We start from the raw sequence: 11,919 nt of genomic DNA, 5'->3' as shown, positions 1-11,919 counted from the left end.
TTAACTGTTCATAACTAGCTACCAGGAAGAGGGCCTTTTCTGCTGTGGCACCCCAGCTGTGAAATAAGTTCCCTAGAGAGGTTTGCCTGGTGTCTACGGTGTTCTCCTTCTGGCACCAGGTGAAGACCTTTTTATTCTTCCAATATTTTAGCATTTTAGCTTCCTAATCTTTTAGCTCTGGGGTTTTAAATCTGTATTTTAAATCCCTGCATTGCTGCTAGGTTTTATTCTGCTTGTACTGTTATACTGTGGTTTTAAGCTTTTCATATTTTATATTGCTCTATGCTGCACCTTGTGGTTTTAATTTTTTGTGAACCGCCCAGAGATCTTCAGCTATTGGGTGGTATAGAAGTGAAATAAATAATAATAAATAAGTAATAAGTGATCTGGAGTTAGGGGCCCTAATAGATATCAGCAAAATATTCAGAATAGGGAAAATTCAAGCAGATTGTGAAAAGCTCCGAAAAGATCTCTGCAAACTCTTGAGTATCGGTAACAAGACAGCAAATAACCTTTGGTGCAAAGTTATGGTGAAGTGTTTTATATGAGGGCAAAAAATCCCATGCTGACTCTCTTTTAGCCAGAGGGTGAAATTCCATTTTGGTGAAGCCCTCAGGGCTTCATTGCAGTGGTGGGCGGGGCCAAAGGCAAAATAGGTGCGCCAAAAATACCAGTCTGTTGTAGCTTAGGGCCCTTACTGCCAGTAGCTAAGCCTTCGGAGAGGGATTTCAACCTTCTAGGATCGGGAGGAAACTGCACAAAAGCCAGGAAGCCACAGCATGATGTGGGGTAGGGGGAAATGGGGTGGGGGCAGAAGAAGGAGCCGGGGCCATTTTCAGGAAACCCAGAGGCCTGGATTTTGCCCCCAGGCCTGAGCCCCTGCACCCCTGCACAAGCCCTATTCAAGCCTTATGTACTCTTAAGGCCTTATTCCACAGGCCTTATGACTGTGGAAGGGACAGAGGGATGCGCACACAAGTGGAATGAACTGGAGGGGTGTCAGTGTGTTTGGCTGAACACAACTGGCCCACGGAGGCTGGTGCTCCGATGTCAGTGGGACAGTGAATGCACTCTGGGTTTCAGTCAGAACCAGTCAGATCTCCAAAAGAGCTACCCTCCCGGCCTCCACCATGATTGTGCAGAGTTCCTGGTCATGCAGAGTACTGTGACCGTGTTCAGTCCAGTGTGGTTAGCACCTCTTTTCATACCTTCCCCATCCACATGGAGAGGTTGAGGTTGAGTAATGGGGCCAGTACTCACATCCTCATGTTTTCTCCATGGTTGGTTGGTTGGTTATTTATTTATTTATTTATTGCATTTATATCCTGCCTTTTTTCCTCCTTAAAGAACCCAAGGCAGTGTACATAATCCCCCTCCTCTCCATCTTATCCTCACAACAACAACCCTGTGAGGTAGGCTGGGCTGAGAGTCTGTGACTGGCCCAAAGTCACCCTGTGAGCTTCCATGGTCAGGTGGGGACTAGAACCCGAATCTCCCTACTCCCAGTCCAACGCTCTAACCACTACCCCACACTGGCTCTCCCACAGGGAGTGGCTGTCCCACTTCTAACTTCTATGGCTAGAGGAGAAATGCATAACACCTGTATAGGGCTGCTGATGGGGTCTGAACAGGTAGAGACTAACCAGGAAACAGATGTAGGGGGTCGTAGCCAAGAGCTCAAGGAAAATGTCAAGCCAGTGGGCAGCAGCTGTGAAAAAGTAGGGATGTTAGAGAATTCCGCCACGGACTCCAATATCCGCCCCCCCCAGAGTCCGTGGCAGAACGGAGCACTCCCCCCCCCTGCGAAATTTTCCTGGGACGGACCCTACCTGGCGTCGGCCAGTCCGGTCCATTCGCTGCCCTGGTCTTCAGCTGCAAATGGCTGCCCTGGTCTGCAGCCGCCATTTGCCTCCCTACTTTAGCCGTGATAGGCTAATGGATCAGTACAACCAGAGATATGTACCTTGGGGGAGCTGGGGGTGGCGACAGCTGACAGGAAGCTCTGGTGTGGGTTGGTCCATGAAGTCACGATGAGTTGGAAGCGACTGACTGAATAAACGACAAAATCATGGCAAAGAGCAGGGACACAAATGGCGGCTGCTACGCCATTTGCGTCCCTGCGTTAGCTTTGATAGGCTACGTATATATTTACGTAGCCTATCATGAAAAGAGCAAGGATGCAAATGGCATAGCGGGCGCCATTTGCGTCCCCACTCTTTGCCATGATAGGCTACGTAAATATATACGTAGCCTATCACGGCTAATGCAGGGACGCAAGTGGCGCCTGCTACACCGGATGCCATTTGCGGCTGCAGCCCAGCAGTGGACGGAAGTCTGGCTGCGGGTGGGCCTGGCTGGCGGCTCTGTGGACTCGCCGCAGAGCAGAGCTGGCCGGGGAGGATTCCGGGGTAGGGACGGATCGCCTCCCCCCCCCCCCGCGGATGCCCCGGACCGGAATGGGGTAAGTAATCCGCCCATCCCTATGAAAAAGACAGATTCCATCATAGGGAATAATTAGGAAAATGACTGAAAATAAAACTGGCAATATCATAAGGCCTTTATATAGACCTTGGGGTCTTCAGGAGATAGTTCAATGACCTTAATCGCTGTGAGAAAAAAGAAGCAGCAGCAATTTCCATGCTGGGTCTTGTTATGAAATGAATGTAAACAAACAAAAAAAGATGGTGTGGCCGCATTTGAACAATGCATACCGCTCTAGGTCAGCACATCTCTAAAAGATATATAAATTTTATTGCGATCATTGATCAGAACTTACATGTACAGTACTTCCACAGGAAGGAACATTTGCCATTGGCCTAAAGTTGTTAGGATTTTCTGGGTCAAGGGAGGATTTCTTCAGGAGTGGTCTCACCACCGCCTCTTCCAGATGGCACAGGACCACTCCCTCTTGCAAGGAGGCAGTAATCACCTCCCAGGCCCAGATGCCTGTTCCCTCCCTGCTGGTTTTTATAAGCCAAGGAGGGCAAGGACCCAGTAGAGAAGTGGCTGCATGACCATGTCCAAGCACATTGTCATTGTGCTTGATGTGTACCGACTGAAACTCATCCAAGAAAACTGGGTAAGGTTGTGCTGTCGATATCTCACCTGTTTCACCTGCTGTATCACTAATGTCTAAGTCCCAGTGGATGTAAGAAATTTTATCCTGGGGGGAATCTACATGGTTCTTGAAGCATTTTGTGGTTATCTCCGGATTTTTATGGAATCGCTTTAGTCAGTCAGTGGCATATGAAGCAAGAAAAGTGGAGCATACGCTACCTAAAGTGGGTCACACAGCATTTGAGACCGCCATATTTCGGGGTTGGGTGAGCGGAGTCCAGCGAGTAGAACTGAACGTCACCAACCGCATAGATGCTGCTCAGCCAATGAGAGATGCTTCTTCCCTGCCTGTGTCCATGCTCCACTGCTCAGGGAAATTCAATGGAAGCATTGAATTAAGCCCCTGTAGTTTACCCCACACCTTTCCCCTCTCATCCACCACTGGGATATCGTGAAAGGTTAAAAGAGCGCTATTGCACTATTGTGGACAGTTAAAACAGTGCTACTGCACTATTGTGAATAGTTGAAACAGGCTACACATTGCGAATGGGTAAAGCGGGCTGCCGAGCTATTGTGAATGGGAAAACAGCACTACTGCACTATTGTGAATGTTTAAAACAATACTACTGTGTTATTGTGAATGATTAAAATAGGCTACACATTGTGAATGGATAAAGCAGGCTACTGTGGTATTGTGAATGGGAAAACAGCACCTCTGCAATATTGTGAATGGTTGAAAAAGCACTATTGTGAAGTAGTAGGGAAAGGAAGCCGGTGTCCAAAAGCATGATACTGCGAATGGGGAAAAAGAGGGAATAGGGGAAAAAAAGGGGCACCCCCACCCCTTGACAGTCATTGCCAGGTCACAGCCAGGGTCACAGAAACACTCCTAGGCGCACCCAGCATTTAATGCGGGGGGGCGGGGCACACTGGAGCTTAACCACGTGGGAGCTGCATTTAAGGAAAACAACGCACTGAAACAACTTTGCAAAAATGCGCGGTTTCCAGAGGGAAGCTGCGGGCTTGCTGCGGATTGGCAACAACGTCATCTGTTGCAAATGACCTCAGTGTGCTCTCGCTCCCCCCAAATTGGCTCTGGAAATGCCTAGCAAATGTGTTAACAGCAGGCCTCAGATGGATCTACGGTGTCCTTATATGGCTCTACCATATAAATTTCTTAAACATATAACCTGGCTTTCAGTAGGTTTGTGTTTTCTGCTGGCATAAAAGCCAATGACCTGTCTTTCAAGCACTTCAGTAGCAAAACAATGGAACACCTTGCACTGAAAACTGTGATTCAAGTTAACAACAAGATAAGGCCATCAAAGGGATTGTTGAACGAGGGGAAATCCCTAGGCAGAGCAGGGGAAGAAGCTTGCATAAAATATATATCACTTCATGATTTCCACGGCATTTTCTAGCATATGGAGACCTCTGCAGTTCTTGTTTTTCTTTACAATAAACTGGTGGAGGTAAATTCGGGTTGTGAAATTGCAACTTGCTCAAGGGCGTCTGTTGAACTGCGTGGCTGAACAGTGCTGTATTGCAGCCGGGGCTCCCAGGGATGCAACACTGGCACTTTTTTTTATTAGCAGGATGCTACCGTTGTCGGCTACCCACTCAGGATTCCTTGTTTCCTCTGGGCATAGCTGCAATCCTCACAGTAGCTGGGCGGCAATGCATTTTCCTAGCCACAATATATTTTTCCCTGTTGTCATGCAAAGTCTTTTGAAATGGTTTGGTCTGGAATGGGCAATGAAGGCCCCTTCGCTTTACAAAAGACCTGCTCCTGGTGGAGACAAAAATGGTTAGAACTGGCTTGTTGATGTGGATCCACGCAGCTGCCTGCATTTTTGGACTCTCCTTGGGTATGTGGCTATGGGGGGTACCGCCAGGATTACGTCAGAATGTGCTGCTGCACTGCTGCAGATGAACAAAGGGGATTTTATTTTATTTTATTTTATTTTTCATTTCATTTCCAATAGCTGAAGCTCTCTGGGTGGTTCACAAAAATTAAAACCAAAAAGCACAGGATAAAACAATAGAAAATTCAAAAGCATTAAACCCACAATATAACAATACAACCAGAATAAAACCAGAATGAAACCCAGCAGCAATGCAGAGACTGAAAATACAGATTTAAAACAGCAAAGCTAGAAACTAGAAAACTAAAATGCCACAGGTATCGGTGGCTTGCTGCTTCTGAAGCAAATGCATCACATTTGGTGCTGCAAGGGCTGCTCATCAAGTAAATAATAATAATAATAATAATAATAATAATAATAATAATAATAATATCCTGCCTTTTCCCCAGTACTGGGACACAAGGTGGCTTACAAAAATTAAAACATATACAATTCAAACATATGAAAATATACAAAAGTTAAAATATAATTAAACAACAATACAATTAAAATTTTATTAAAACATTAAAACAGCATTTTAAGACAGCATTTTAGCAGCTTACCCCAGGTTCCAACTATGTCCCAAAGGTCTGCTGGAACAAGAATGTTTTAGCCTGCCTCCGGAAACACATCAAGGAGGGAGCCATCCTAGCCTCCCTGGGAAGGGTGTTCCACAGCTGTGGGGCAGCCACTGAGAAGGCCTTCTCCCAGGTTCCCACCAAACGTACCAGTGACAGTGGTGGGATTGAGAGAAGGGCCCACTGGGGAACCTTGGACTGTGGAGGAGAAGGCTATTGATGACTACTAGTGCTGATAGCTCTATGCTACCTCCAGTATCAGAGGCAGGATGCCTATGTACACCAGTTGCTGGGGAACATGGGTGGGAGGGAGCTGTCGCACTCATGTCCTGCTTGTGGATTTCCCACAGGCAGCTGGATGGCCACCGTGTGAACAGAATGCTGAACTAGATGGACCCTGGGTCTGATCCAGCACGGCTCTTATTATATTCTTAACAGGTAGCACTTGAGATGATATTGGATTCCAAGTCCCATCAGCCCCAACAAGCATGGCCAATGATAGGGATTGTAGTCCAGCAGCAACAAGAGATTCCCTACCCCTGTTCTAATCCAAATGATCCACCCTAAGTCTTCCGCATGGCTCTTTGGAAATGCCACAGAGGACTACTGTGGCATTTCCTAATGATAGGGATTGTAGTCCAGCAGCAACAAAAGATTCCCTACCCCTGTTCTAATCCAAATGATCCACCCTAAGTCTTCCGCATGGCTCTTTGGAAACAACAGAGCAGGGGTGGCCCACTTGGGGCCCTCTGGATGTTTTGGCCTACAACTCACATCAGCCTTAGCCAGCATAACCAATGGTGAGGGATGCTGGGAGCTGCAGGCCCAAACACCTGGTGGGCCACGAGTGGCTAACCCCTGCAGTAGAGGCTGATCATTGATTTGCTCAGCCAGTGGCCATGATCTCTGGTGGATGAGAAGGTGAGTCGTGGGGAAGATAGTGTGGGTGAGGAGTGGCTCCAGGTAAAGGTGAGGATCCAAGCCTACATCCCTCCCTTCTGGTCACCCACCTGCCCAACTTGTCAGGGTCTTAGGCAGTCAAGACTAAATAAGAATCAAAACTATGGAGAAGCTGAAGAGCAGAAAGAAGTGCCTGTGGCTGCCAAGAGCAAACACCTGTGCAGCCAACCACAGGTGTCTCACTGCAGGTGGTACCACGGGAATTTATGCATGAAACAATCATGCTTGGGAATACGTTGGCAAAAAGAAAACAGTATGTTCTGACTCTCTCCAGAAAAATACCTTTCTGTGTGCTTTTTCATAAGCAGGGGAGCTATTAACTGCCTTCAAAACCATTTTCTAGCCAATTTATTTCCCATTCTTCTTGGTGAAACTTTGATCATAGACTTTTGATCTACACCTGGCTACCTTTGCTGATTTGCCTGCTGGACATCAATCTCCACGACTGATCACAATTAATGCTCCTGGTCTCCTGCTCGACAGAGACTTATTTGTAAAGTTGTTTTCGTGCTTCTCGCTCACCAAGGTTGTTTTCTGGCTTTTCATACTGGAACTTTTTCTGTTAATGTTGGTAAAAAGGCAAAACAATAGATTTATTTTTGGTTTTAACAGAGCCTTTTGTGAGATGCCCCAGGAGATCCTGTGTGAGAGTCTAGCTAAGATGTTCCATTAGTTTGTTTTGAAGTAACTTGCATTTGTTTATTAAGAAAGTCCAGGAGACTTTGGGCTGGCTCAGAGATGCAAGTTCAATGACTTCAGTATTGCAATGACTTTCATGTAGGGCTGAGCCAAAACTGGAGAGGCTTTTTGCAAAAATCTGCATCAAGATGCCTCCTCCTCTGTCAGCAATGTTTCATGGATCATTGTGCATGGGCTGCAAAAGTTTCATTTTGTGATCCCTGATTAGCTAGTTTCACCCCCTTGACATGCATAGTATTGGAAGCGTTGCCCTAGCTCTAAATGGCTTCATTTGCCATTAGTGATGTCAGCAAATCACCAAATCCAATTGGCTACACTGCATTACTTCATTATATCCAGTACAGGATCCCTGATTGGCTGGGATTGCTTGAGGAGGAACGAAAGAGAGTAAAGGGTGGCTGTCAGAGTAGCCACAAAGCATGTTTGCGAACAGGAGCAAACAGCCATAAAAAGCCTCCCCCCACACCAAATTACTTTGGAACTGAAAAGCAAACTTTGAGAACTTTTGATTCAGTCCTGCTTGCATGTGTGATAGAGCCATCAGAAATCTGACACCTCAGACAGAACTTTTCTATTTCCTCAAACACAGTTTCTATATTTTAAATGGAGTGAGTTTGTACATGCAGCCACCTGTCATGAAGGGGTAGTTCACATATAGGTATTCACATGTGAATGCGTCATCACAGATAGAGCTCCACATATAGAGCTTTCATAGCACCTTATACACTCTGCTGTTCAGTGGAGGCATGTCCCACCTTTGGCTGCCAGTTGCCAGCTGTAAAGGAACTAAGGGAATGTGCATGCAGATGTGAATCATCCCTGATCTTCTGATTACTTCTGATCCCTGCTCAGCCCCTATTTGGCTTTCAGTCCTGCATACCCCCAGTGTGGATCTTAACCTCGCCATGGCCCTCATCTGCTAATTAATCTCTGCAACCCCGAGTCTCTAGGACAGGGGTGTTGAACCTGGGACCAGTGGGCCAAATCTAGCCAACCTGGGGTCCCAGTCTGTGGTCTGTGGTCCTAGTCTGCCCCACTGGGGGTTCCCCAGATGGCCACATACCCCATCCCCTGATCACTGCTAGTCTGATGGTTTTCTGGCTTTAGTGCAGTTCCCCCCACCCCAGTCCAATTCTAAAACATTGAAATGCCTCTTTAAAGGCTTCGTTAGTGGAGGTAAGAGCTTTGAGTGAAAATATGCTGGTAACTAAGCCTTACTCAGCCGAAGCAGGCATGGCCATTGGGGGAACCATGGAGGGTTGGATTGGGACCCCAGGAAGGCTGCATTTGGCCCATGGGCCTGAGGTTTTGCACCCTTGATCTAAGTTGTATGTTGCCTTGTGTGGATTCTCTGGTGTGTTAACAATAATCATCAGCATCATTATCATCATCATAGACAGTATATACATTCTGTCACCAGCCTCCACCAGTGACAGGCCACCAACCTCCACTGGTGCATATCTATAGATATAGATAGATCTATGAAAAAGATCAAAATTGTGCACCTCAGTCTATGGGGGACGGGATTTGTGCAACTTTGGATTTTTTTGCACTATTTTCACATTCAATTGTGTTCATTTCATGCCATTTTCCTGTTTCTTTAAAACAAACAGCGATCACAAATGTGAGTGCAAGTTGAGGAGGGATTGAGCTCTTTCTTTCTTTCTTTCTTTCTTTCTTTCTTTCTTTCTTTAGTTTGGGGATACAGAGGCAGCTATCCAAGGTGCTGAACCTTATCCCCCAAAGTGAGTTCAGCACCTTGGACAGCTCCTTTAGAGTTCTGACTGGTTCCAACTGAAACCCAGAGCGGATTCACTGCCCCACTGACATCGGAGCCATTGGCCTCCGCTGATATCATAGAGTCATAGAATCATAGCATAGTAGGGTTGGAAGGGGCCTACAAGGCCATCGAGTCCAACCCCCTGCTCAATGTCAGAGCATCCCTGACAGATGGCTGTCCAGCCTTGTCTTGAATATATGTCTTGATATATGGTTTAGCATGTTCTTGTCATCCTTAGAAGAACTTGGCAAGGTAGGTCCATATTTGCAGCCCCAAAGTAAAGAAAAGAAAGAAAAAGCTCAATGCTTGTCCCTCTTTGTGATCGCTGTTTGTGATCGCTGTTTGTTTTAAAGAAATGGGAAAATGGCAAGAAACGAACATGAATGAATGTGAAAATAGTGCAAAGAAAATCCAAAGTTGCACAAATCCCCCCTCCATAGACTGAAGTGTACAATTCTGAACTTTTTCCCGCAAAAGTTGCATACTTATCAAACGCGACCACATGTTCGAGAATTTGCCACCATTTCCGGAGAACATCTTCTCCTACTCGCATGTGCGGTTGGGGCTGCAAACAGGGCATGTTTGCATGTTTTGTGAGCAGAAATGAAATTCTTGTACATCCCTGGACTCACCTCCGGGTAAGCATACTTTGGCTTGAGCTGATGCTTAGTCATGCTTAGAGTAGACTCATTGAAATCAATGGGATGAGTTAAGCGTGACTAATCTAAGCCAGTGCTGCTACCACTTTGGCACCAGACCAAAACCGACTTATTTGCCGAGGCATTTTAAAGTGTGATGCTCATTTGAGCTTATTTTGCCCTGCTTTTGATGCCTTTGATCTGTATTTTATTGAAATGTTTTATGTTTTTATTGTATTATATGTGGGGCACATTTTGGTTCACATCTCTTTGGTTTACCAGCCCTGGTATCTTAGGACAAAGCGGGGCGGGGGGAGTTAAAAAATACTTTAAAAAATAAAGTCCCATTCATTTCAATCTGGATCCAACCCTTTAGCTGTACCCATAAGAAGTAGAAAGCTGCAAAAAAGAAAAAGAAAATACAAAGAGGGTGGGTGGGCAAAAGCAAAGTGGAGACCATCTCCATCTGTTTTTGCAATTCTTGTGATCTTAGACAGTTTTGATAAAGCTTGTGACAGCCAGCAGTCTGCAGCAGAATAAAAAAGTACAGAGGAGAAGCAGGGTTTGAAGTTGTAACCAAAGATACTGGAGATACCTCCAGCTTTTCAGGCTGGGTGTGCTCAGACTCAGAAATGACTCTGGAAATGGCAGTTATATAGAGACATTGCTACATTTTGATGGGACCAAGAGAGAGATATGTTCAAAGGAGAACGACTTGAATCAAGTTAGGCACAAGTGTATAGTGTGTGGAAAGAACTAGTATAAACCGTCAAGGCTAATGCTGTTAGTAGATCCTACCCACACCACTGAATAAAACCAGAAAGATAACACGACATCACAATCTGACCCACTGATATCCTCTGATAGGTCCACTTGACTTTGTACAATAAGTTAGGCATGAAAATACTTTACGAATTGCTATTGAGCCCAGTGGTAGCTGCAAGGATGGTCTTTGCTAGACCTGAGAAGTATAAACAGTTCCAGCAATGCAGGAATGGTTACTTACAGAAGAGACGGGAACTAAGGCTTCTGGTCAAGCTAACAGCCAACCCCAGAGCTAAGTTAAATGTGTAATGAGAAGGAACATCTGAAGTCCAAGTGTGGCATACATGATGAGTCCACTTTTGGCTAGGCTGAGCCCATGTGAAGAGGTTGGCATACTTTTCTTCTCTACTTTGCACTTGGGAATGCTAATCAAATTATAGGATATCTGTATCTTTAAGTGACTCTGTTATCACTGTGCTGTTGGAAGTTATAATAGTTATTTATTTATTGCATTTATACCCCGCCTTTTTTCCTCTTGCAAGGAACCCAAGGCGGCTTACATTATCCTCCTCCTCTCCATTTTATCCTCACAACAACAACCCTGTCAGGTGGGTTCGGCTGATAGTCTGTGGCTGGCCCAGTCACCGAGTGAGCTTCCATGGCTGAGTGGGGACTAGAACCCGGATCTCCCAGCTCCTAGTCCAACACTCTTGCCACTACACCACACTGGTGTTATAAAACGGCGGAACTTCCCCACTCTCTCCTTTCCATGGCAGCCCCTCCAGCCCTCGGAAAATCCTGCATAGTGGGCCGGTTTGCACGATCACCAGGAGGTTCACAAGCCCTGGTGGCTTGTTAACCATGGCGCATGTGCCAGTCACGTGCTGGACTGATTTGCTTAATTGTTGTTGTTGTTCAGTCGTTCAGTCATGTCCGACTCTTTGTGACCCCATGGACCATAGCACACCAGGCCTTCCTGTCCTCCGCTCTTTCCCGGAGTGTGCTCAAGTCCGTATTCATTGCATCGGTGATGCTATCCAGCCATCTCATCCTCTGCCGTCCCCTTCTCCTTTTGCCTTCAATCTTTCCCAGCATCAGGATCTTTTCCAGGGAGTTTTCTCACCGCATTAGGTGGCTGAAATATTTGAGCTTCAGCTTCAGTATCTGTCCTTCCAATGAGCACTCAGGGTTGATTTCCTTTAGGATGGACTGATTTGACCTCCTTGTGGTCCAGAGGACTCGTAAGAGTCTTCTCCAGCACCACAGTTCGAAGGCATCAATTCTTCAGCGCTCAGCCTTCCTTATAGTCCAGCTCCCACAGCCATACATTACTACTGGGAAAACCATAGCTTTGATTATACGGACCTTTGTCGGCAAGGTGATGTCTCTGCTTCTTACTATGCTGTCTAGGTTTGCCATAGCTTTCCTCCCAAGGAGCAAGCGTCTTTTAATTTCATGGCTACATAATTACCCCCACTGCTGTCTGAACCCAGCGAGGGTGTGTTGCTGCCATTGTTAACAAACCTTCTCCAAACCCG

This window comes from Heloderma suspectum, chromosome 5, assembly GCF_057233095.1.
Source record: "Heloderma suspectum isolate Gila_16-S chromosome 5, 16-S_ref, whole genome shotgun sequence".
Lineage (NCBI taxonomy): Eukaryota > Metazoa > Chordata > Lepidosauria > Squamata > Helodermatidae > Heloderma > Heloderma suspectum.
This window is presented reverse-complemented; position numbering follows the sequence as displayed.